Raw genomic sequence first — 25,117 nt, 5'->3', positions numbered from 1 at the left:
GGAAGCTAATTCTTATTTGAAAAAAAATAATGCTTGTTTGTCATTATGATAATTATCCTGGAATTTCTTTTCTTTGAATACCTAGGTTGTTCCTTTCTGTCATTTCCTCTCTCTCTGTCTCTGTCACTCTCTCTCTCTCTCTCTCTCTCTCTCTCTCTCTCTCTCTCTCTTGCTATAGATGTTTCTTTATTTTCTTATGTTAAAGATAAAAAGTAACAAAATTTCAAAACATGATAAATACAGGGTAATAATGATTAATATATTGCATATTATCTTTAAATTAGTTATTCAGAATATAAGATATCTGCCTTTAATTGTCCAAACAATATTAGCACAAACCATTCTTTTCAATGAAATAAGAGAAATTAGTAGTATAACTATCTTAACTCTCATTCATATATATACATACACATAAACATTATTTCTTTCTGCTTCTCACAATAGGAAGAAAATACAAGGTTTACATATGCAAGTCTAATTTATTTCACTTATGAGTACAGTCTTAAGCTGCATCCATTTACCTATAATGTCTCAAATTTATCATTCTTTATGACTGAGTGGCACTCCATTGTAGAAACATACAACTTTTTAATCCATTCTTCAGTTGATGGACATATAGATTGTTTCCAATATCTAACTATTACAAATAGTGCTGCTATAAACATGGGTGCACATATATTGCTGGGGTATGATATTTTTAATTCCTCTGGGAAGATAGCCAGAAATGGAATACCTGAGTCACATGGATCCTAGTTTTTTGAGGAATCTCCACACTGATTTCCAGAGTACTTTCAAGAGTCTATATTCCCACCAACAGTGGAGAAGGGTTTCTCCCCTCCCCTCAAAAAACCCTACAGCATTTGTTATTTCTCTTATTATTCTTTTCCTTGAATTTTGGCTCATGTTCCTGGAAGACAGTTTTATGCAATTTCTTCTTGGTAAACAAGAGATACAATTTCCTACTCTTTGAATACTCAAAGTTGTTTTTGTCTCTCCCTCTTTCTTGGTTGACAGTTGGCAAGATATAAAATTCAAAGTTCAAAATCAATTTTTCTCAAAACCTCTGTAACTTGGTTCCATTGCTTTATAACATTTACTTTCATTTGTGGAAAATATCCAGTTCTTGCTCTTGCATGTGACCCAATGTCAACTCTTGACTATCCCTGGAGCACTACACACTGAATCTTCCAACTTCCTGGTCTTATTTCCAGGACTAGATTTTTATTATTGTTATTGTTGTTCTACTGGGTCTAAGGTAAATAGTCTTGGCTTAACTATTTCTGTCTCTCTCTAGCTAATAGGTATCATCTGTCAGTGGTTTTCTTGCTTTGACTGTTATAGATTAGTGAGAAAGACTTGGCACTTTCCTGTGCTTTTTGTATCACTGACAAATCTTTCTCTCCTTACCTTTAATTCACTTATTCTTTCTGACCTTTTACTGTCACGTGTCAGTAAGCTTATACTGTATTGCTACTCAGTTTTCACATATCTATATTTTCTTCCAATTACACTGCATAATCTTTCAAAGCAAGCAATGAGTCTAGTCAATATGTGATTCTCAGAACATTCCTAGAACCACACTGGACAAATGGAGCTGAACTTCCAACACATTTCAATCAATGATTTTTTTGTGGTTCCTGTTTATAGGTATTGGCAAATCCATCCGATTTTTCAGAGAAGGATTTATCCCATTGAATATCACCCAGTCAGGTAGCAAAGGAACACAGAAGACAAGACTGACAACTTAGATGATAGGACCAGAGTAAAACCATGTGCAGGGAACAAGAAACGAGAACATTTCAGACCTGAAGCCAGAGAAAAAAGATGAGTTCATTAGCTTCCAAGTAGATGGAGGTGAGACAACTTATAGAGCCAGACCTGAGCTGAAGTCTTATTCACCTTCCTCTTTTTTCTGTCCACACACTTTGGGTATCAGTGGCAGCTACATCAGTTCTAAGTTTCTTTGTGAAAAAAAAAATGGGAGTACACAGAATAGTAACTACTCTGGGGGAACGTTTAACAGCTGAAAGGTGACACACTGTGGTGATGCTTTCAGGAGGCTGGTGACATTCCTTCTTGTGATCTACATCCTGATAACACAAGTTTTATGCCATAAAATTCATAAATATTTATCCTTATGATTTGTGCTTTTTTCTCAAAGTGTATCATGTAAAAGGAAGCATTTCAAATCTTAAAATTAGAATTAAGCATAGTCTCTGCCCTCAAGAAGCAACCTGTATGATAACAGAAAAAAGAATTTTCCTGATTTGTCTCATTTGAACACTGAGAAAGCCACCCAGCCACAGTATAGAGCAGAAAGCCTTTACCTGGCGGTGCCCAGCATGCAGGATGACATTCTACGAACAGGAAGTGCTTTGTTGTGAATCTGTGGATTTTGTCCTCTATTATTTTCTTGTGTGCAGTTGCGGGAAAATATCTATCACTACGACACATCAAGTCCTTTTGCACTCTACTTTTCCCCAGCAGAATTTCAAACTGAGATACTCATTTGCCATGAGAGAACCTGTGGCAAATGTTGCTTAAAAAAAGTGAGAGGTGCTCGTATGGGCCAGGCCTGCTGAATACTAACATTCAATTGAGTATTTACTATGCACCAGCACTGAGCTCGATTATTTGCTACATTAACTCATTTAATCCTCAATAGAGTCAGAATTATTATTAACCTCATTTTGCATTTTAGGAAATTGTATGTCCCTAGGCTACTAAGTGGTAAAACCAGTGTTCAAGTCTGCAGCTAGTTGACCTCGGTGCTCGTGTACTTTACTTCCAAGATGTGTTTGTTCTTTGTGAGGTATGCAGGTGAATTTTCCATTTGTACCTCACAGGTCTGACCCTACCGGAAGGTCCACAGAGAGCTCTGTGTGGAGCTTGCCCATCGGAGAAGACTTAGCCCACAGCTTGCTCTACAGTGGCTCCCTTGATGAATAGGAATTTTCCTACATGATACTATGGGCCCACCTGGGAGCCTTTTGCCCTCAGCCACCACCATCCTGCAAGCAATGAGTATGGCCTGTGATGGCATAATGGCTGTGGCCACTAGCCCTAGGGAGAGCTCACTTGCTGAAACCCCCAGAGTACTACACAAACACTTTCTAGGGAGATTAATTGGCAGTTAAAATCTGACTGCTCAGAGCTCCCTTGTTGATAGTTTGAAACGAAAACAGCCAATGGGCTACCGGTGTCAGCTTCCATGACAAGCTGGGCGAAGGACGGGTGTTGAGAGTGACCCAGTTACCTGAAAGTGATTACTAGCTGTATTAGCTGTATCAATTATGCCTGTCTTTTCCCCAGGCCTACCTTAATTCCAGGTTTCCCAAAACTGCAATCAATCCAAATCAAACTGTTTGTGGCATTCAATAGAACAGCTGGATGTCAACTTTCTGTTCTTTGGTAGCTTTGAAGGTTTATTTCCTTGGACATCAAAGGTGAATTTTTTTTCTACATTAGTGTTTGTGATATTTTCTGTCACCTTACAGGTTCAGTTTGCAAAATCAACACCCAAACTTTTGGTTGTTTATTCAACATGTGTTTGTTAAGTGTCTAGGAATGTGCCAGACTCTATCTCAGATCTTAGGGATTATGGGAGAAATACAACAGTATTGGTGGCCCCAAAAAGCTTGCAGTGCAAAGAAATGCAGAAATGCATGGACTGAGCATGGATATGTTTTAGAATAGATGTGCACCAAGTGACACGGTACCTCAAAAACTGTGACATCTGATTCTGCCTCTAGCATGGGGGTATCAGGGAGAGATCTGAAGAGTGGATAGCATTTGAGATGAAGACAAAAAACCACAGAAGAGGCCAGGGATATAGCTCAATGGCAAAACTTACCTATTAAACATGAGATCATGAGTTTGATTCCCAGTACAAAAAACCTGGAAGGACAAACACAACATTCCCAGGATCCGAGCACACTGATCTGTCTGTGTGAGGAGCTCCAGGAGGGATGCCTGATGCCACCATGGGGACTTTGACTTTATCCTGTGGTAATGGAGAACTTGTGATGGATCACTGAATGGTGGCCAAGTCACCATGGAAAATAAATTTTGCCAGAGAGAGTATTTTAGATCACCTGCCATGAATGTGTTCTCTTTTGTAATATTAGATTTATTTATTTTAATGGCAAATCAAACAATTGGATATTTGTGTGGGAATCTCAGGAAATAATTAGGTTTAGAGATACAAATGTTGGAGTCACCCCCATAGAGATACTTTTTTTTTAAATCAAGGATGTTGTGATCAACACACCCACTTGGAAAAAATTTAATTTAAAAGATTACTTAATAGAATAGGCTGAAGAAACAACAAAAATGTAAAACCCCTGATTGAGCACTTATCAAGTAGGTATTATATTAAAAGTAATGGAATTGTTAATGGGCAAAAAAATTGAAAGTATTCAATCTTTACAAATGAAGCTTTGCAGTTAAGGTCATCCCAGTTAGACCCCTTATAGAATTAGCTTTTTGAATCTGATGAAAATTCTCAAGACCATGTGGAAACACGGCTATTAAAATGTGAGGTGAGACCCTGGGTGTCCCCGGCACCTTTCAGAGTCCTGCAGGCCAAAATTGTGCTCCTGAGAGAAAGATGTGCTCTCCCAGTTTCATTGTGTCTCAAGGGAAGACTGGAGTTTTCCAGAAGATACAAGACATAAAGTCATTTTGTCATCATCTGACAGCTAACGGAACACGGCTGGGGTGTTCATGTGTCTTAGAATATTCAAAGTTGCTAAGTAGAGAATACATATGTACACTTTGAGAAATCCACTCAGTTTCTTGCCTGTATGTTTACTGTGTTTGGCTTTGGTCATACTGTCTCCTATTTACCATTAAAATGCAGTGACACATTATCATCCCATGAATCATCACCTTTAAATCCCAGTTTGCATTGCACCAAAAACAAGCCACAAGGAAACTCATCAGTTTCTGGTAGCACATAAAATTTTTTGAAAAATATTCTAAATTATTTTACCTGAAGTTTATTTTTAAATTGACTATTTTATTTAAAAATAAAGAGAAAGTATAAGTGATTTTTTTGTATACTTAGGGATGTCATGTTGACCTAAAGAAGATTAGAAGAGTGTTTATCAGCCCCAAGGCCACCATCTATGTCCAAACCCACTGAAGAAAGATGAAGCAGACTACAGGGAATTGACTGACTTATAAAAAGGAGGTGTTTATGTCAATGTTTATGTCAAAAACTATAAATAAGAAAATGTGACATTGTTGTTCCCTTGACTTTATAGACGTTAATGATTTGTATTATTGTGTCTTGGGCAATAAATAGTACCATGGAGCCTAAATTGCTATATCATTTTGAAACCAACATTTAATATTAAAGAAAAAAAGGAACTGAATATTAATGTGTAAGTATGATGAGCCTTTTGAGAGCCAAAATTTGTGTTTTACAGCTTTTCAGAGCAGACAGGATAAAACCCTGAATCATGTTACAAGCTAGGTTACTGCCATCCACTAGTCTGAGAAAAATACAAAGCAATGGGCAGAATGGAAAAAGCACACATAATGGGTCTCACTGATTTACTACGTCAAGGCTTTCACTGAACGGTCAGACCAAGTAATCCCAGCATCGCTGCTTCCCGATGAGACCTGTGATGATACAGTGAACAGGCTTTTTCATTTTGTATAATGAAGTATACCAACATTTGGAACAACTGAAAAACACAGGGAGCTGATATTTTCCAAATTACAAATACACACTGTTACAAAGTCATAGATAAAAGATTCATTCAGACGATGGTATAGACAAATGGATTTTAACGTAACCAACTACAAACTAGCTCATCGACATGACTGTACATGCCAGATGGCAAACAGCCTTTAAGACACTAAACCTGATTGAGTATTGATGTAATTCAAAGAATGTTCACAATAGGCTATTAAAACACTCTTTCCTCTTCAAACTACTCATCGGTACGAGGTCATGTTTTCCCCGAACATTCGGCATTAGTGTGAAGAGCAAATAGTGTAAAAACTGGTTTTATCATAAAACCAGAAATTAGAGGGACTTACAAAAGTATAAAACAATATCCTTCTTGCCAGTACATTTTTAAAATGTAGCTATTTGTATAAAAATTACATTATTTATATTAACACCTAACAGCTATATTGCATTTATTTATGTGACTTAATAAAAATATTTTAAAAATACTTCCCAGTTTTCATTTCCAGTATGTAAATATCATTAAGTGTGACATATAGGAACAAAAGTTCATTGAAATATGTACTAGTGTGTAAAAGTGTACAGGTCCTGAAAGGAAACATTTTGAAAAACTGACCTAAAAGAAAAACTGCATGAGACTAATTGAAAACTTCTTGAGACCTAAGAATAAGAAAGAAAATTTTTCTTCTGGATTTTAAAGTACATCCTAAGGCACAACCGCACAGTGTGGCAACAGGAAACACATCATCCACCACACACGTAAATATCCAGAGATTAATCAAAGTAATATCACAAAAAGACAGGAAACAAAGTTATACTTCTACCTACCTCCATTTCAAAACTATGTTTATTTTCTACTTCTTCCTTTATACAAAAAAATCTGCAGATGTCTTAAATTTTAAATATTTTTAAAAAACTGAAATAATGAATGACAACATAGGTATTTTTATATTCTTGTGGTAATCATACCAACAAGATACATCCGATGCATAATTATTTGGAAATTAAAATTCTCCTTACAGTTTAATGTCCCACCAAAGTTTCAAGACAAATAAGTTAATTCCCCAATAATATTAATATTGGGGAAACATTTATAATATATCTTACAAATGGTAAATATACTTGAATTCTAAAGAACTCTCACTAATTAATAAGATAAAAGACAATTACTCCAAAGGAATTACATGATAAAATAATTCACAGAATAAGTTACTCAAAGGTCTAATGAACACTAACTTTTTTTCACACTAGAATCCAAGAAACAGAATACTTAAAATAATTGCTATTGTTTATTAGGGAATTATAACATCTAGTGCTAAAAATAGTGAAAGAAAATGAGTGTTTTGACCACTCTTCTCAAGATCCAATGGATTCTTTTATTCTATAGAACTATTCTGTCAATATTACAAATTTTTTAGAACTGTGCATCTTCTTCTTTAGCTAAGAATTTTTATTTTACAAAATTTCTGCTAGTTATGATCCAGAAAGTGTGCCAAGATTGCGTTATAAAATGTTTTTCACAACATTGCTTTTGTTAGAAAAAAAATTAAATCCATCTAATCATAAATCATTTTTAAGGAATTATTTCAATAAAATGTGGTACAACCTTAGAATAGAATCTTACACAGACACTAATAACGATAAACGCCCTTGGCAGGATGCCCAGCACAAGCCGCTCCTCGCTGAACGGTGGCAGGAATCTGCATAAGGGAGCACCAGGCGCCACTCACCAGCCCGTTGTCCTCTTCCTTCTCCTCCAGGCACCAAGGAAACCACCTTTTAGGGTTCCTTCAAACTGAGTGGGGTCATTAGACTAGCTCTGGCCAGTGAACTGTTTGTCAGAGTGACTTATGTCACCTCTGGTCTGAGGAGTTCACAAGCAGATGCCTGATTCTCTGATTTCTCTCCCCTCCCTGCTGCAACCAGAAGGCCATGGTGCAGCCCCAGGTCACCAGACCACGGAGTCTCCTTGCCTGGCTCCCTGCACAGCTGCAGGCTGAGGCCCTGGCAACCTGCTCGGAAAAGCATCACAAACTTGGAATAAATCCTTATTTTATTAAGCCACTGAGAATCTAGAGTTAATTTATTGCTGCAGTAAAACTTGGCTAACATGAATAACACACATTTTTTTTTTAAATAAAATCCCAAGAAACAGGTGTGTAAGAGCATACAATTGTGTCTGCTGTGTGCATGTTTGCTTAGCCAAGTATCTGGAAAACGATACTTCAAAACATAGATTGTGAGTCTCTCTGGCTGATGGCTATTCATAATTGTAATTTAATTCTCTATTTTTTTCTCCAGAACATTCTACAGTAAACATGTATTACTTTCACAACCAGAGACACCAAAGCAATTTCCATGTTAGAAAATGAAAAGCACATTGATCATATCTCAGGGGAATGATCCTGGCCATACAGGCTTATGTCTACACCCATTCCGCTGCTATTTGGGGAAGAGGATCATTCCTTAAATATGCTTTTCTCAGTAAACAAGCATCTCATGATTGGGTTGCATGTGTTTTCTTTTGGACTAATACTGAGAAAGGTTAGCACTGACATGGATATGAATTGCCAAAGAGAACGGGGGTCAGATGGAGTGGGCCACAAGAAAAGAGACCAGGATGCCACAAGAGACACCATGAAAAAGAAAGGAGAAAGGATTGGATGAAACCAGCTGGTCCAACCTGTCCTGCCCGGCTCTCCATGAGTCCTGAGGGAGCTAGTGTGGTTGCTAAAATAGCAACAGGATTGTCAAAATCTGAGAGCCCAGTCCTGTAAGCTAGAGATCTGTGTGTGTTTTTCACAGAATGTCTTTCAAGATTGAAAATCAAAGCACAGATTGAGGTGCCTTTTTGTGCTGGTGCCAACCCCCTACTGGACGGATGAATGCTTAAGGCTGAGAGAAGGTTCTAGCAGTTATAAAACTCTGATCCTTCCCTGGGAGCTAGTAGTGTCGGGAGATTCCCAGACGCTTTAGAATTCTCCAAAGTGTCATTTATCCTTACCAACAGCTGTTTTCCCTATGGATGCAGCAATCAGAAAAATATCTGGGAAATAGGGGCTCGCGTGAGTATAACTCACCATACTAGAAGTTATGACACCGTATGCTCTACTCCAAAGAGCCCTGCTGTCCTTGTCCCCCAGATGCTGGCTAGTGTGGGGCTCCAGAAACCACATCTCTGCTCTGACCCCACTAATCCCCACCTGTTAAGTCTGGAAATAGGAAAATAAGAGGGGGGTTCCCGATAAACTACAAGACACACAAGTAAATTTGAGTCTTTAGCTCAATAACAGAAAATTTAGTCTAAGTATTTCCCAAATATTACATAGGACGTATTTATACTAAAATGAATCTATTGTTGATCTGAAATTTACATTAAAGTGGACACCCTGCATTTCTATCTGCTATATCTGGTTACACTAAGAGAGAGGAAGCCAGAGGCACCCAGACTCCCTTCCTCACCCCTTCAGGCAGCTCACTCATCTGTAACTATGGCACAATGCACAGCCCCCTTCATTAAAACCAGGACCCACTGGCTGGCACCCCTTGCTCATAAATCTGGACCCCAACACCCAGGGCCTCCTCCAAGTTCAGAGATATTGGTCCCAGCTAAGCAGAACTTTCTTTACAGAAACCTGAGTCTCATCTCAGAAATAATTACAGCTTTTCCACTACTTCCCTAGCCTTAGGGATAGCTGCTGCTTTCTGAAGCTGTGCCTTATTGCATTGGAAATACAAGTATTTCCTTTGCCCTTTTTAGTTTCTTAGCAACTAATGAATAATTATTTATATTAAATTTTCTCTTAAAATAATCGCTGTGCTTTCTGACTTTGGGTTGGGCTTGCCTTGTTCACCGATCAGTAGCTAGGCCTGGGGGCAGGCACAGAGGGCACCAGGGGAAAGTGAATGGCAGGGTGACTGCAAAGGTGAGGAAAGAAAATGGCGTCCATACTTGGGCAGGTTTGGTGTAGAGGGCAAGGGAAGAGACCTCAGGCAGCAGTGGCCCTGCAGGTGCTTCCCTTGTGTCCTCCCTCAGAACCCACAGTGGCAGCCGAGGAACCAACCCCGGTGTCTGCCACTTCTTTATCTGCAGCCCTCTCCACATGACTACCAACTATTGCCTCTAAGCCTGGTATGGTGGCACAGTCCTGTAAGCTCTCTGAAAGCTGAGGCAAGACAATGGAAGGTTCAAGGCCAGCCTGGGTGCCGTAGTGAGTTCAAGGCGTAGCGAGACTCAGTCTCCAAAGCAAACCAAAAATATTATTTCTAGACTGTGACAAGGACTCACATGCTCCCTTGTACAAAGGAAACAAGCTTCTCAATGGGCTGTGGTAGTTGCCTGCTGCTCTCTAACAAATTTGTGACTGGTTTCAAACAACAGATCCCTCACCATGTACATCCAGACATTGAAGATACGAAATGGGTCTTCTGTGCCCAAATTGGGGTATCACTAAGGCTGTCTTCCATCCAGATGGTCGGGGACAATCTGCTATCTTGATTTTTCTAGCATCTAGGGGTTGCCCCCATTCCTTGGCCTCTGTTTCCTCAGATTCTCCTACCTACCTGCTGCACTTGTAAGGACTTTTATCATTTGGGCAAATACTCAGGATAACCTCCCCATCACAGTGTTTGTAACCTTGAGCATGTCAGTAAAGTCTATTTTGCAATATAAGGTAACAGACAGAAGTTTGGTTTAGGATGTGGGCATCCATGGGGCACATTGTGCAGCTCTCCCGGGGCCTACAACAGCTTCCTGTGTGCCCATCTCTTTCACCAGCAGAAGTGGGTGGAAGTGGAGGCATTCCCTGGGGGTCATCTTGGGCTCCAGCCAGGGTGATACCAAAGATCTTGGAGAAGCTGGCGCAGGGCCCCTCTCCCACATGCTCAGAACAGATGGTTTGAATGAGAATACTGAGGAATCTTTACCCCAGTGTAACACATTTCCACTACCCACCACAGTGGGGAAAGTGCTTTACGAGCTGTCAACCCTGGGGACTCAGGTTAAGTAGCAAAGGCAAGCAGATGAGAGGAAGGGATGGGAAGGTGCAGGAGGGGATGCTGCTAAAAGGAGTCACTGTCGCACTTCAGTTCTGCCCTAGGGATATTGTTGCCTCCCAAGCTGTACCGAGGACAGATGTCCTTCCTTAGAGAACCAGTCTGGATAGGAGCCAGCCAGCCATGGGGTGCCCTTAGACATTTTGTTGTGTAATTTAGCTGCCAGGACTTCTGATCCAGAGCACTTGCCAAATTGGCCAGCAACAGAGGTTTTCCCAGTGCTCTAGGCCAGGAAAGGCAACATCCGTTTGCTCATGTGACCCTTTATCTAAGGGGCTTATGAAACACCAGAAGTCAATAATCTGATGTCTGATTTCCCGAGTGGAAGAGAAACAGTAGTTCTCAGCTCCTGTGAAATGTCTGAGAGAGGTGCTTGGGAGAGAGACTTTCCCAGACCAGGTGTTGTGGCCACTGACATTTCCCAAAGTATGCTACTTGAATCACGGTGAGTCTTCAAGGTATATGTCCCAGGGGGCCTGCAAATGCTCATGTAAGAAAAGAAAAATTAAACACATAAAATGGCAAACTTGTTATCTTTCATAACCCACCTCACTCTCCTTCTGAACAGCATCTCCAAACATTTCCATCGGCCTTACCTGTGCTCCTGGCAGCCCCTCACTTTCCAAATCGAAAAGCAGTCTCAAAGCAGAAAGCACATATTTATGGAATCTCATGACCTGGTTCCTGTGGATGTCTTGGGGAGCTTTGCCAAGGTGTACAAGGACGAGCCTCTGTTCTCACAGGACTCACAGCCAGGAGGAACTTGGGGTGCTAGTTAGAATATGAAAGTCAAATAGGGTTCAGATTGAGTCTTGAGGACTGGGAGGAAACAGAACTCTTGGACAGGAGAAAAAGAGCTTGTTTCTCAGTGAGGGTAGAATCCATGCTGAGCTCAGAGGGGAGCCTCCATGCGAGCAAGAGGAAAGAAATGATCAGAGGAGCAAGGCTGCGTGTGAAGAACAGTGAGTCCTCCAGCAGGCTGCAGTGTTCTGTGCATAGACAGTGGCGCAACAAAGAAGCGATCAGTGAGATACAGCATATACTGTAGCTCAAATCTTAGATGTCACCTGCAGGGCCCTGGATTAAAGGCTGGGACCCAGGGTGGTACCCCTGAGAAGTGGAGGGCTGGAGATGTTTAGCCCGGCGGTGGTGTGGAGCAGTAAGGTGTGCCCTCAAGTGGATGGTGGGACCACAGACACTGCTTTCTCTTGTGCTTCCTGGACCTGGAGTGAATGACTTCATGCCCCGGTCATGATGTGCTGCCTCCTCACAGGACCAAAGCAACAGATGCAACTTCCCATGGACTAGAACCTTCAAAACCATGAACTGAATAAGCCTTCCCTTTTACAAGTCAGCTGTCGCAGTATTTCATGATAGTGGCAGAAAGCTTATTAATACACTATTGTTGTCATGGGTTGTGCAGAGAACAATTAAAGTCAAGACATGGAGTTTATGATATTATTTTATGATGGTCACCCAGAGTTAACACAAAATGCAGGAAATCTGTCCACAACACTGAAGACATACAATATTTAGTTAAGGGCCTGAATCCCATAAACAGTGTCCCACATGAGTCTGATGAAGACCCAGAGCTCATGACAATGCCTCTTGGAGTCCAACTGGAGGTCTAGAACCCACAAGAAGGATTCCCACCAGTCTTTTTTACAGAACCATACTGGGAAGGCCCAAAGGTCAGAGGTGGAAGCTAGAAAGTCTAAGCCAGCAGGGTGAAGGAGCTGTGCTGGTAGGTTGAGGGTTCTACGCTGGAGTCAAGAAGTCACACTCAAAACAAAGACCAGGGCTGTCCTGAAAAGCACCACTGCCATCCTCAGCGACATGGAGATCCCGAGTTCCTCCTCTGACAAGCACAGTCAAGTAATGCCAGGAAGCCAGCGTGACAAGTTCATCCTGGGATTAAGCGGCACATGTCTTCCCCTCCGGAGCCAGGAAGCAATGCTCAATGTGAGGACCAGAGCTCCTCCAGGAGAACCAATGGCTCATACAGCAACAGTAGGATAACCCACAATGCCTCAATGCCTCAACATCTCACTTCTCCTTTTCCACATCTCCACTGGCAACTTTCCTCAGGTAGAACCTCTACACTCATGGTGATTTAATTCTGGCGTTAAGTTGACCCCCCATTTTTTAGTCCATAATATACACATAGGATTGCTGGTCTCAGGTTCCTGCAATCTTACATGCACTCAGATGAAAAGAAAATCAAGTGTCAGTGTGTGGAAAAATGAAGCAAGAAGCATGTGGATGAGGAACCAAAAGATGAGGAGGTAACCAAGGTATCACAGGGGCTGGGCACCACAGCTTCCTGGATCTGAGTTTGGAGGGAGTTACTGGGTAGGGTATATTGTTTTATGGCAGCCTGACCAACATCCTGGGGCGTTGTATAGTCCATGACTAAATGTTGTCTCTGAAAGGTCAAGAGATTGGTGGGAACCTCAGATTCCCTTAAAGTGGTGCTCACTCATTCTCTGGAACCCACAAGAAGGTTTCTAAATATCACAAACCTTGTTGTCTGACAATCCTGTGGCAGGTGCTCAGCATGCTTTACATTTATTCTGACCTGCTTTAGTGTGACTTCCTGGACCGCTCAGACTGGGAAGCTAAAACCAATCTCACTCACCCCTAAGAAGTAGTGTTCCCCACACTGTTTCACTAGTGTGAGACCTGACCTAGAAACTGAGTTAGAGACACAAAAGAACCAGGAAGACATCACAGTGGAGATACTGATTGCATGAGGTCCTTGAGACCAAAATGATGGCAGGGACATCTCAGCCCAGTTCGACAGTATGGCTTTAGGAGTCACTGCTGGACACTCAGTCCAATCTTCACAAAAGGCTTACTCCCTAGAGAGAGAACTTTTTCTACCTAAACTAGACAGAGGCATTTCTACTTCCTATAACTGAATCTTCAGGATCTGGAAATATTTCCTACCAGCAAAAGGGCATGCCAAGTGTGATTGCCAGAGATCTCAAAGTCGGGCTACTCTGGGAGGTTGAACATCTGTCAAAGATATCCACAACAGAATCCTCAGAAACTCAGAATATCACCTTACACAGTAAAAGGGACTGGTCAAAATTAAACAAAAGACCTGATCAAGTTAAAGATCTGAAAATGGGGATAGTACCCAGGATTCACCACATAGACACACAATGCGGTCACAAGATTTCTCATGAGAGAGACACAGGAAAGGCAGCATCAGAGAAGAAGGTGCAATCCCAGAAGCACAGGTTAACGTGCTGCAGGGCCACATCTGAGTCAGCCAGCTCCCAGAGAGGGGACACTTCAGAAGACATAGGGCCTCGTGGACAATTTGATTTTAGCCCCATTAGACTTATTTTAGATTTCTGACCTCTATAACCATAAAGCAAAAATGTTTTATTGCTTTAAGCCTCTAAATCTGTGGTAATGCAATACAAGAGTGACAAGAACCTAGCAAAAGTGACAATAGGTGCCTTCTCCACAGCCAACATCAGCCTGTGATGGTTCACAAGGCTTCCCAACAAATTGCCACAAACGAGGTGGCTCAAAACCTCCCTGGTACATTGTCTCACAGTTTAGGAAGGTGGAAATCCAAAGCTCAGGTGTCCACAGGGGACACTGCCTCAGAAGCCTCAAGAAAGAGCCCTCAAGAAGGAGCCCTGGACATGGGCTCCTTAAACTCTGGTGACTGCTCACATTCCGTGGAGTATGCTGTGTCCCACCAGTATCTACCTCCATGGTGATATGGTCGCCTCCTGCTCCCAGACTCTTCTCCTCTGAATCCATCTTAAAGCTCACTCTACTGCTCTCAGAATACAGGGTGCCCCAGAAGGACACATGAGATTCAATTAGGGCCCACCCTGATGACTCAGGAAAAGCTCCTCCTCTCAAGATGTTGCTTTAATTACATCTTTCTACGTAAGGTAATAGTTGTAAGCCTCAGGAGTCGGTGTGTGCATGTAGGCTTGTGGAGGCCTGGGTTCCATCCTGGGAACAGGCAGACACTGGGAATCTCAGCAAGAGTTTCCTTTGTGACACTGACGGTGGAGAGAGACCCTAAGACTGTGGCCCTGAGAGCTTCTGTGAGCACAGGTATCTTACCTAGAATCACACAGACAGAAGGCCTAAAGAATTCTGAGCTGACAAAACACCTATTGTAAAGAAAACCAGAACTTAGTGAGCCAGTGAGAAATGGCGAACGGATGTATAATTCTGTAACTAGAGACCTTTCAGTGGGATAAACCAGAAACAGCAACTATAAAAGTGCAACCAACTTGTATTCGCTTCCCCATTTTCTATAAGGATACTTAACTTCTGCCATTTGATCACTGAACGTCTAACAATGGGTGCTCTCCAACTCGGGACTTGCTTCTTACTTAACTCCTTTAAAATTGTATTGTGCCTTGGTTTACTTTTGAAGAAGGTCTACTCACACCCTCTAGCTAATGTTCTGGGAGAGAGAATAGCAGGGTAGCAAGAGACATAATTGCACAGAAAACTTGGATTTGGAAATAAGGTCAATTTGATATTCCAGTGATATTTTCTGTTTAGACTTCAGATATGTCTTCCATCAATACTGAGGCCTCTTGGAAGGCCAACAGGGACATGGGGTACTGAGGAACTCCTCAGGTTAAACAGCACAAGACTCAAAGAAAGAGACTGGATGGGAGTAACTACATGGTATTTTTCTTTGAAACCAAGCTCTAGTACCATAGAAAGACTGACAAGATAGCAGATGCTGTGGCAGAAATGGGAGAGAGAGGAAAAGTACTGTTAAATAGGATAGGGTTTCTAGAGAGATGATGAAAATGTGGCAGCATTAGTGGTGATGACTGTCAGCAAGCACTGTGACTGCACCAGGTTGTAAATTTAACAATAGTTAAAATGGTAATATATATGTATGTATATATAATATTATCATGAAAAGAAAGTGCTGTTTTGCCTCATGACTGGAATGGAGCCACAAAGCCATCTGGATGTCACACTCCTCTCTAGACATCTCTGAACTAGCTGAAATTAAGAATTAGCCCAGAGAAAGGAGCAGGGTGATACTGAGCTCAGTATGCAACCCCCACGAAGGCGCAGCTGAGCAGAGTGCAAAGTTGGCCTAGTGAGACTTCAGCAGCCTTGCTGACAGCCACACTTTTGCCCTTGTGGTGGAAATGCTTAATCTAGAAGGTCCTCAGGTGCTGCCAGCTTTAAAAATCCTTGGCTTGTCTCCGCTCATCCCCAAATGGGACAGGGAAGTTAGAGAATCACAAACTCCTGGGATTTGCTATGGCAAGAGCTGAGACACAGTGCCCACTGCCCCTTCTCTAAGCCTGGGGGTGATATTTAGACACTATAGTTACTAATTGTTGCAGGGTTTGGAGAAGAGCTTTATTGCATATTGCAGACATCCCAGGCCAAGTGACCTAGAATGCCTCAGCCTGGTTCCGTGCATGCTGTTCAAGGGTCTGGAAAGGATTCTCCCCAACTCTAGGTAAGGTCAGGCTGAGGTGTATTGCACCCCATGGCTAGGGCAAAATAAGGGGATGCAGGAAGATATCAGTTGTTCTGGAGAAGTTGGGGTGTGCACAGTGGGGAGACAGGGACCCAGAGGTGCCCAGCAGAGGGCAGTCTCCCAAGGGAGGATGCTCTTTTGGCTCTGGACTCTGAAAGGTTTTTTATTTTTCCTTAACATTTTGTCGAAGTGCACCCACTATCAGTAGGGACGCGTGAACGTGTGGTAAGTGTGTGGCATGAAGAACTCACAGAGTGAGCAGTCACGTGGCTCAGCCCAACCCGAGAAGCCCAGGGAGATGGGCACTTCCAAGGCTACTCCCAGCTGCTCTCCCCACCCCCACCCACACCCAGGCCACTAAAGTCTGGAATTTTAACACCAGTCTTTACTCTTGTCACCCTTTGAACTACACATAAATATAATCACCCAGTAAACATTTATGGGAAATCAGTGACCCTCTTGACTCTTTTCTGCCAAGTATCTTTGCGCAACAATATCTCTGTTTTCATGCTTGAGGTTAGCTGCAATTTCTATTTTGTTGTTGTTTTTGTACAATGTTTATTTCCTCCTATGAATATAGTACAATTCATCTATTCCACTGTTGATGGACATCTGGGTACTTTGCAGCTTGAAGCTACTGTAAATATGTCTGCTATGAATATTCTTAGATAAGTCTCCTGTGGATACTTGAATGTACCTTTAAAGTCATATTTTAGTGCCTAGTTTTACATGAATTTTCCCCAGGTACATTTAACTGCCTCATCTCCACATCTGTCATGAAATCTCTTATACATGCATATATTAAGATCAAAATTTGCAAAAGATATTAAATAATAAATGGCCATCAGTAGTAGAAAATAATTTCTCACTGATGCATTCACAGAGTGAAATGCTATCTTGTCTTATGGGATGAAGAGGCTTACAGGATGGTAAGTGGAGGAAGTAAAGCTTCCCCATGTCATCCCTTCCCTGAGGTCACTGTGACCACACCACACACTGAAGAAGCAGCGCTAAGTAGTTTCCCAGGACAATCCCCACTGGCAAAAACGCTGGCTGCTCCCAGTCAGGAGAATCCAAAGTGAAGTCACACCAGGTCAGTGTCACAGTCTCTCTGAGTGGGGTTTTCTGTGTTCCTCTTTTATCCTTCTCTCTGAGGCTGTGCCTTCCTAAGACAGTTACCTCTTCTGATTCTGGCTGTTACTCAAGCTGCTGGAGCAGTGCATGCTCTTCAAGAGAAGAAGGGAAAAAGCTGGATGGAGAAAGCCTAAGAGAATGTGTACCTGCAAACCAGAGAGAGGGAGTAGAGAAAGAGAGGGAGGGAGGGAGGGAGAGAGAGAGAGAGAGAGAGAGAGAGAGAGAGAGAGAGGAGAGAGAGGGAGGGGGAGAGAGAGAGGGAGGAGAGAGAGAGGAGGGAGAGGGAGGAATGAGAGAGAGAGAGGGAGGAGAGAGAGAGAGAGGGAGGGAGGAGAGAGAGGGAGGAGAGAGAGAGAGAGGGAGGGAGGAGAGAGAGAGAGAGGGAGGGAGGAGAGAGAGAGAGAGAGAGAGAGAGAGAGAGAGAGAGAGAGAGAGAGAGAGATATGCTGAAATTAAGAATAAGCCCAGAGAAAGGAGCAGGTACTGGGTCATACCTAGCTCAGTACCCAACCCCCAGGAATGCCCAGCTGAGCAGAATGCAAAGTTGGCCCAGTGAGACATCAGCAGCCTTGTGGACAGCCACACTTTCGCCCTTGTGGTAGAAACGCTTAATCCAGAAGGTCCTTGGGTGCTGCCAACTTTAAAAATCCTTGGCTTGTCTCCACTCATGCCGAAATGGGACAGGGAAGCTAGAGAATCACAAACTTCTGGGTTTGCTATGGCAAGAGCTGAGAAACAGTGCCCACTGCCCCTTCTCTAAGCCTGGGGGTGATATTTAGACACTATGGCCACTAATTGTTGCAGGGTTTGGGGGGAGGAGAACAATTCATCAGGCAGAAGCATCAACTCCTTCAATGGGATTTGAAGAGTTGTCTCCAAATCCACAGAAAGAAGGGCATGGTCTTCCTAATATGATATTCTAAATCTTAGTCCACTGGCCCATACATACGCGAAGCCTAGGGAGATTCCTAAAAATTTATATTTAAGCAACGTCTCCTCAGCTTAGTTTCTCTGTTAAGCTCATGAGGCTTATGAAAGGATTCTACAGTAAAAATGAGAACTTCTGTATCCAAAAAGCAGAGAAAGAGAGAGAGAGGGAAGGAGGGAGAAAGACAGAGAGACAGAGAGAAAATAAGGTTTGAAAACCAAAAGTTGCAAAGTACTCTCAACATCTCAGAGCCCCATGAAAATACACATTAATGTGCTGGCTTTCGATAAATGTGTAGGAAAATCTCTGCTCAAAGGAAGATTTATTTCAAATACTTTCTATATTTCCTCTAGACTTTCCATAACTGACTTCCATCCATCTCGAGAAGAAAATAAATAAAAGCATTTTGCAGAAGTCACTTTCTACAAACACTTTCGCTCTGTAGCAGCCACTGGAACTGTCAGCATGGAGACTGCAGGGTGCGTTCCTGGGGTTCTGGACACGAACCAGACCCGTTTCCCAGGGAGGTGAGCACATGCCCCAGGGAGTGCCTCACAGCGCACTGCGAGCTCCAGGAAGGACACATGATTAACTGCAAAAAACATCCTCCTCTCTGCCCGTGGCTGGTTAGGAAGTTCTCGAAGTCAGCCTAAGCTGATTATTTTCCAATTTAGCTGGGGTGTTTTTGTATGTTTGTTTTGCATGTTTCCCAGGCGCCTTGCCTGAGATTTTCCGAGCACATTCCAGAGACTGTCCAGAGCTCCAACAGGTCCCTCAGTGCTGCTGTGGGACAGCAGAACAGTGAGCTGAAGCTGCAGAAGCTGCCTGATTCCTGCTCCCCAGAGAGCCGGAGTCCAACCCCGTACCGGAAGATGAAGGAGCATCTCTCCTACAGCAGAGGCCCCAGCAGCAGGAGGGAAACAGTTTAATACAGGTGCTCCTGAGAACTTTCTATGGTGTCATCAAGAGCCCACATGTCTGTTGAGGCTTCTGTGTAGAGGAAAAAGATTTCTTCTCCACTTGCAACCTGTGTTTGTCAGGATCCCGCAAAGAAAACCCATGAACACAATAGGGGTAGAGGTCAGGACCACACACTGACTCACTGTTTCCACAGAAATGTGTGGAGTGCCCACCCTGTGCACACGGTACACACTAGACACATGTGTATAGTAGAAAATGAAACAGACCAAGTGCATAAGTGCACCCATTTATATTCTATACACATGCATACGTGTAGACATTTGTGTGTGAGTGTATATATGTGCATATATTTGATCTTGATGTATTGAGAGAGATTGATTTATTATGAAGAATTGGCTCCTGTGAATATCATTACTGAGAACTCCTATGATTTCCCATCTGTAAGCTGTATACTCAGGAAACTTGGCAGTCCATGCCCAAAGGATGAGAGCTGGGGGGATGATGGGATAAATCTAGTCCAAGGGCTGGAGAAGATGAGATATCCCAGATCAAGCAAACAGGCAGGAAGAAAAATGGACAAAATCTCCCCTTCCTCTGCTTGCTCTGTGCAGACCCTCAGTGGATCAGGTGATGTCTGCACCACTGGGGAGAACCATCAGCTTGTGGAGCCCACTAATTCATAGGCTAATCCCACCTAGAAAAATTCCAAAGATACATTAGAGTTAATGTCCTATCTAGTTCCCTCCCCCACCATGATGCAGTCAAATCTACACAGAAAATTAACCATACTCAACCGAATGTGAAAATTATCACTTGCACGAAGCAGAATGGGAGAAATCCCTTCTTTCCATTTTAGCAACTCGAGAAGGATATAGGCTTACAGGACAGTGTGCATAGACACACAGTGGAAAGAAACTCAGCAAGAATGAGCTGTCTGCCAGGCACTGCAGAAATGGGGAACACATAGGCTGTACACTGCTGTCATGGAGCCAAAGCATGGTAGAGGGACATGGCAAGGGAATGGAAAGCCAGCTGTGAGGTCCGATAGGACACCCTGTGGAAATGATGTCTGTAGGGTGTCTGAGTGGCCTGAGAGAGCAAGCAGGCATCTGCAGAGCACCACCCAGTCTGGGGGACCACATATCAAGACCACAGACCACAAAACAGTGTTGGTAGAGCTAGCTTCCCTGAGTCCTGGAGGGTACTGACTTAGGAAATAAAAACAGACCCTGTCCAGATGAGAGCACAAATGAAGTTACTTTAGCCACATCTGGATAGATTTTCCCATAGAATTTTCCACAGGTGGGATTAGGTATGAGACCAGAATCCAGTCCGAGGCCTGGGACAGGGTTGAAGGAGCAGAGCTGGAGCAGGTCTGGATTGGTGACCAGCCTCTCTCCATTGATGACAGCCAGGTCCTGCCTCTGGAGGAGCATAAGAAAGCCTTCCCCGCTGGCTGCACAGAGGCAGGAGTGCTAGGGAAAAGCAACTGGGACATGTACAAAAGTGTCCTTCAGGATAACAAAAAGAAAAAATCATACTCAAAAGAGAAAGATTCTGAAAAATACTTATAAAAAAGAAACAGACAGAAGTAAATTTTGAAAGTGTTTGCTTGTTATTCTTAAAGAATCACGAAGAAAATTAGATATTATATATAAGTATAAAAATTATTCTTCACACATAGAAACCAGAATAGTCAACTATTAGTATCTATGTCAATGAGAGAGTGGCTCCAGAAACCCCAAGGGCAAGCTTCAGTCTGTTTTATAAAACAGAGTAGTATTTGCATACAACCAGGGTACACGCCCTGTGCATCATACTCCATCTCTAAGATCTAACAGGAAGTAATGCTATGTCCACAACCGCTATGCTATATTTAGCATAAGTGTGGACACAGTACTGATGCAAATTATTTTTTAATGTGTTCTGTTTGCAGCTGGTTAATTCCATAGTTGAGGAATCCATGGGAACAGACTACAAAATGTAAAGAAATATTAATTTGAAAACATAAGACAGTTATAAAAGTCCCAGGTTGTATGAACAAAGGCAAAGAAATTGAGAAAATAAATGATTCATTTACAGATTTAAGTTGTTTCAATCAAAATAACTTTTCAGGATTTGTTGCTAGGAGATAAAGAACTGTGAAAAATTAATATGAAATTTACCTGAAAAGTAAAGCCCACTTAAAATAGTCAGTGCTCTAGGGGGTAAAAACAATTTGGAACCTACATTGCTGTACATTAAAACATACCAAAGCCAATATTATGCTGGTAATAGAAGCAATGGAATCAGATAAGAGGCTTAGAAATCACCATAAGTAGATATAACAATTTAAAATGAATATGAACAGATTAAATAAGTTCCCCATCTCAGAATGCAGAAAAACATTCTGTGTAAAAACTACAGATCAAACCAATGAAGAAAAATGTTTAAATTCAGTGTGGAAACTCACTCATCAACATGAATCATTAGCAAATTGAAAGTAAAACAAAAAACAAAGTTATCAGCTTTGTGACTTTAAATTAATGTCTTAAACATTTGCGGAAATGTCATTCATCATTTAGAGAAGAGCAAGACTACCATTAAGAATTTAGCAAAGGGTGACTAAGTGAGACCCTGAATCAACATATAAAATAAATAAAAATAGCTGGGTTTGTCAAGGTCCTGAGTTCAATCATGGTGTCAAAAAAATAAATATTGACAAAGGACACAGATTGATAAGTCACCAAAGCAAGGCCAAAATACTTTCATCTACTGATACAAAATAAAGGCAAATTGAAATAATAATAATAAACTACGTTGAACTATAAAGTTAGCTTCTTAGAACTGCATTGCTCCGAACCAGGACAGCTGTGAGAAAACACCCTCCTCACATTTCCTTTTTGATAATACACGTCAAGAGCCGAGAAGAAAATCTTGTCAGATGGGTTCCCAATTTTTACTTCCAGAAATTTAACCTATAAAAATTAAACTATATACTCCCAAATTTTGTATATAAATGTTTGATGCTGTACTATGTATAAAAATGGAGACTATTATATCAACTACAGATGCGTAGAAAAGAAGAATTCACCGAGTGCCATAATGGTTACATGCAGGAGAGATTGAAAAACAACTCTTCTATTTTATTTCACTTAATTTTATTCCTCATACTATTAACTAATTTCCAAGTTTTCTTCTATAAAAGCCTGCTATTAATGAACAATGACAAAACTGCAACAAATAATTTTTCAAAAAATATTGGCCCGATATCACAGAATCCAAGTGAGAACTTGATTTTCCTTCTCTAGGAACAAGGCTGGCTGAGACAGGAGGGGAAGTTTTACTGATGGGAGAATACCCAGGGCACGGGAGTCGGGGTAGGCGGGCCATGGCTGCCACCCATTTATGACTGCAATAGAGCAGGCATAAATCTTGGGTTAATAGCAGTGAAGTGATTTTGCAGAGAAGTTATTAAATAAGATGAGAATCATATTAAAAGTCATGGAAACAAGATATTTGGCACAAGTAAAGAATGTATCCTAAATCTGCCAAGAAAATGGTTGCATGTAAAGGTCAGAAAAAGCATGAAATATCCTGGGGTACAGGACAGGAACTAACTCCTGTCCTCCACTCCAAGGACAGGACTGTATCTCCTGAAAGAACACAGTGTTCATGCATGGGAGGAGGGCTCGCTAGTTGGGTCAAACCCCTTGAAAATCCTCTGACTTCACTTTTAACACTTAATTACCTCCCCAGCCTTTCCAGGAATGGTGGTGCCCTCCTGTAATCCCAGCACTTGGGAGGCTGAGGTAGGAGAATCCTTTGCAAGTTCGAGACCAGCCTGGACTATAAAGTGAGCCCAAGGCCAGCCTGAACTGCATAGCAAGACCCTGTCTCAAAAAGACAAACAAAACAAAGCAAAACTTAATTACCCTCAAGGCGAATGCTCCCAACATGAACAGTAATGCCACAACGTTTATGATTTCACTTAAGCTGAGGAATAAACAAAGAAAAGGGAAATACTGCAATACTCTTTAAAAGAAGCTTAAAAGGAAAGAAATGAAGAAGTAGAAGGAAGGAAGAAAAAATGGAAGGACAGGAGACATGGGAAAGAGAGAAAAAGTAACCCATTAATAAAAAATTTTAAGACCCCTATAGAGAAAGAAGACAGAGGTGTATTCTCAGTAGACATTGGTGGCCTGTTGTGACCATGAGATCACTTAGCCTTTCGGGATCCTGATTTCTTCTTCTGCAGAACAACAAGGGTAGCAGGTAGTTTTGGTAGGTTGTAGGGGGAAGTTTTAGAATAAACTGCTACAGAATGTAACTAGTCACAAGAACTGCTCATTTCTGTCCCATAATAAGCAGTTTGGAGTAATTTAGATTTGAGACATCCCCAAAGACTTGGTGTTGAAAGACTGGTTCCAAATCTAGGGAGTTGTTGGGAGACTGTGGGACCTTTAAGAGGTTAGGATTGGTGAAAGGAAATCACTGGGTACCTGTCCTTGAAGGGCCCCAGCCACTTCCTGTCTCTTTTACTTCCTGGTAGCTTCCTCCAGCACATCCTCCCCACCATGATGCATCATGTGCTACCCAGGCCTAAGCAACAAGGGTAGGCAACCATGGACTGAGGCCTCTAAAACCATGAGCCAAAAGAAGCACAGTTACTTTCTCATTGCTGAGACAAATACCCAATACCCAAAGTAAAGGAGGAAAAGTTTATTTCAGGTCATAGTTTGTAGAATTTTCAGTCCATAGTCAGCTGCCATGGGGACGTGGCAGAAGAGACACAGTTCCCAGCAAGGTAAGCAGGAAACACCAGCAAACAAGCAGCCCCAGAAGCAAGCCTGCCATTTATCTCTCTCTTTATATCCTATCCAGGTAATAAGCTATTTACTGGTGTCATCCACACACAGGGTGGAGACGCTATTATCTATATCCAGTGTTATACTAAGATGATGAAAAATTAAAATAATTGATTAAAAGAAATTAGCAAAAATAGTTAAAAGATAATTAGCAATATTGTCATTCTGTACTGAGCTCATTACCCTAGTAACCAAGCACCAACCACATAGTTATAAATTAACTGACCACATAATTATGCTGTTCTGTACATGTCACCACCCCAAGTAACCTGTGTGCTATGTCAACCTTTGTTCCCCCTTGTAAGAGACAAATGATGTTGTGTCAACCGTTGTTCCCTTTATGAGAGACAAATGTTCCTGGAATTGGCAGACCAAGGGCTATGAATTGGTGAAATGTCTCTTACCTCAAGCAAAGGGAAACAAAGGCCCACCTTGTTTCTGTTTCTCATCACTATGTACTTAATGATCAATGAGCTAATCATAAATAAACTATAAAAATCAGTCAAAATTCTAACTCAGTTGCACAGCTTTGCAAATTCTATCTGCACTGTGTCGCTGGGCCAGCTAAAATAAAAGAGCTTCTTCATCTCGGGGATCTTGCCCCATTTTTCATCATGGGGCCTTCTTTTTGGGTGGGTTACAACACCCAGATCTATGCTAATTCCAGTTGGTGCACTAATTTAGACCACACAACCTTAATCCCTGAATCACAACCCTACATCCAGCCAGCTCCAAAGAGCCCCACCTGTGAGCACAGGTGCCTTTGGGGGGCTCACCATGACGAAAGCTAACACACCGTTTTATATAGGTTCCCATTTGAACGGAGCTAGACTCGGTGAAAAAATTACACCAAAGTCTCTCTCAGTCACTTCTTCGTATGGGTCTATACTCAGGAGAAAAAATAAAATTTTAAGAAGGAGTGATCATGTACATCAAATATTGCCAAGAAAAATGAAAATTACCTGCGGCTTCAACAACGGGAATGATGTGGATGACCTTGATGCTTATTAGTTTTGGTAGGTGGTAGAAGC

The 25,117-nt window shown here is 41.9% G+C and overlaps 1 long non-coding RNA gene across 1 annotated transcript in view; it reads right to left on the bottom strand.

Moving 5' to 3' along the window:
- LOC134476388 (uncharacterized) overlaps positions 1 to 7,647 on the bottom strand; it is a 31,127-nt gene extending 23,480 nt beyond the window's left edge. The window contains exon 1 of the long non-coding RNA XR_010047983.1: positions 7,432 to 7,647. This is a non-coding gene — a long non-coding RNA (uncharacterized LOC134476388). The remainder of the gene's footprint in view (positions 1 to 7,431) is intronic.
- Between the last annotated feature and the right edge of the window lie 17,470 nt (positions 7,648 to 25,117).

The sequence above is a fragment of the Cavia porcellus genome, unplaced genomic scaffold, assembly GCF_034190915.1.
Source record: "Cavia porcellus strain 051 isolate PalLab524CR breed Dunkin Hartley unplaced genomic scaffold, mCavPor4.1 scaffold_6, whole genome shotgun sequence".
Lineage (NCBI taxonomy): Eukaryota > Metazoa > Chordata > Mammalia > Rodentia > Caviidae > Cavia > Cavia porcellus.
This window is presented reverse-complemented; position numbering and strand designations above follow the sequence as displayed.